The following is a 2,928-nucleotide window of genomic DNA, read 5'->3' on the forward strand; positions in this document are numbered from 1 at the left end:
CCTTGTTTGGGGGAAAGATGAACACGCACGCGAGGATAACTAGGTAGACTGAACTTTCTGGTGATGACCACGTGCCGGGTTTGATCCTAGAGGATAACTACGGTGAATAGAGTAATCTATCGATTTGGTTTGTCCCTGTATTAATCTATATCAATAATGTCTTATTATTTAACTCACAGATTGAAAGAAAAATTAGTGCAGAATTATATGTATTTTCACTTCATTATTAGATCGTAATGCTGGAATTTAATCATTATTTGCTAATACTTTTGATTTCATCAGGTTTTAATGTATATGTATTTTCACTACATTATAAGATCGTAATGCTGGAATTTAATCATTATTTGTTAATACTTTTGATTTCATCAGGTTTTAATGTATATATATTTTCACTACATTATAAGATCGTAATGCTGGAATTCAATCATTATTTGTTAATACTTTTGATTTCATCAGGTTTTAATGTATATATATTTTCACTACATTATAAGATCGTAATGCTGGAATTCAATCATTATTTGTTAATACTGGAATTCAATCATTATTTGTTAATACTTTTGATTTCATCAGGTTTTAATGTATATATATTTTCACTACATTATAAGATCGTAATGCTGGAATTTAATCATTATTTTTTAATACTTTTGGTCTCATCAGGTTTTGCTGTTTCAGTGAAATTATTTAGTTGAGGGAAAGAATATATAATAAATACGTTAATATAATCGCAAATGGACATTACTGAAATTATTAGAGTAAGGTACAAAACAAAAAAATAAAATAAAATAAAACGAATGTCTCGAGAAATTCTCGAAACATTTTACCCGGAGAATTTAAATTCCCAGTGAACTTCAAGTTTGGTTCGGAATTTTTAATTTATTGCAATTTTTTTGAACTGGCACATAACTATCAAAAACTTTTCATTGAAGAGTCATTAATAGTTTGAGTTGAATATTTCGCATCATTCTTAGTTTACAGTTCGCGTATTTTCAAACATTACGCCAAACCTTTTTGATATAACATATTCGAGTTCAATGTTTGGTCTTGAAATAGAATGCTTATTTTACAATAATATAATAATTGTTGATGAAGGTTATCTTTATAAACCTTATGTTACTTTGCATACACTTGAATCGACTTTTGTAAACAAATTTTTAATTCTCCTGATATTATTGACTTGGTAAGCCACCTTTATTTCATATTATTAATAAATCTTTCATTGCTATTGTAATTTATGAATAGTTATCCAAAAATTCGTGTTCTAATATATATATATACTAATAAGTTTGTGTTACATAATACTTTGAGTTTCTGGATTTTCCGGACAGCCAGCTCAATTATGCATGAAAGTAGTGTTCTGTCTTATGGGTCCATATTATTCATTGGTACATTTTACAAATTTTGTTTGAGTTCATCACCATGTGAAAGCAGGAAAACTGAGTTATTTGTCAAAGTTATAAATAACAGAAGTGATGTGTATGAAGCAAGCCTTTATAGTTTCAACTGTCGTTTTTTCTTACGTGATCACTAGTATAATGTTCAGAGGTCTTTTCAACTTCAACGAAGATTAAATTTCCTTTATATTTCCTTGTGAAGCGTGTGTCATCAGCAACTGAAATAAAATTATCTCCTTACTTATAGATGGCACTCTGAAAGCAGTCGGAATCCATTACTTAGCAATGTGTTACAGTTTGAATTACATTCTTAGTTTATATTATGGTAAAACAGAATATACCATTTGAAGAAAACAGGAAAATAGCTTTTTTATATAACCGTTCTTGTGTAATTTCAAAGTCTTCAAAAGTACTAAAATGTCAATTTATACAAAAATGCTGAAAAAAAGCTAATTAAAAAATAATGGTAAATATGAAAGTATGAAATAGAGAGTTAATAAAGAACATAGCTAAATAAAAAAAACACGAAAATACATACAGCTCCAAACAGCATTCTAAATACTCAACATCATAGTTCAACCTTCGATCTAGAATAGAGAATAAGTAGCAATTCAGAAATTAGAGCTTAAGTCTTTCTCCCGTTCCACTTTCCCTGTATTGATTAAAGAAGAGATTATGAAGATTCGCTAATAAAATCTATGAACTCGGGTGCCGAAAAACGACTTTCAATCAAGTTCTGAAATACGAGTTGTCTTTCGTATGCTTCCCAGACAGTTAAGTGCTGTTTACTCAAGACTCATGGCTAGCTTGACGCACTTGTTTAGAGAAAGCTCTCAATGACATTTGATATATATATATATATTTAGAAGTATAAGATCGCCAACAGAGCCTTTAAAACTAACTACTCCTAGAAGGCTTCAAAACAGCTATCCTAAACACTTTCGCTGAGAACTGTTTCCTTTACGTAACCTAACATGTGTCATGTTATTAAATTGTTAAGTATTATGGAAAAAAACTTTGTAAATAATAACAGGAGAAAGCATAATTGTGGTAAATTTTAATCTGGGGAATTATGATAAAGGAATATAAAAGATGTTAAAGTATACTTTATAAGCTTAAACTAATATATTTTAATTTACATAAGGATTGTAATTTATGTGTGTGTTTTGATCATTATGGATTTAACTAATGTTATTTATTTTCAGTATACATTTTTTTAAATGAAAGGTTTTTATAGGTTCACTGTAAAATTACATCCTGAGAAGTGACCTTTGAAATCACGAAACCAGTTGAACGTAAACCAGGTCATGTCATAAGAAGTCAAAAAATTATATCGAAGAGAAACAGAAGAGTTCAAGTATTGTAGTGTTTTAATATTTGCATCCACAGGTGGAAACTTGTATGTGTTTTGATTATATATATAAGAAGTGTTCATTCTTAGTCTGGAGCCCGGCATTGCCAGGTGGATAAGACGCTTGACTTGCAATCTGAGGGTCGCAGGTTCGAATCCCCGTCCCACCAAACATGCTCGCCCTTT

This window comes from Limulus polyphemus, unplaced genomic scaffold (assembly GCF_000517525.1).
Source record: "Limulus polyphemus unplaced genomic scaffold, Limulus_polyphemus-2.1.2 Scaffold160, whole genome shotgun sequence".
Classification (NCBI taxonomy): domain Eukaryota; kingdom Metazoa; phylum Arthropoda; class Merostomata; order Xiphosura; family Limulidae; genus Limulus; species Limulus polyphemus.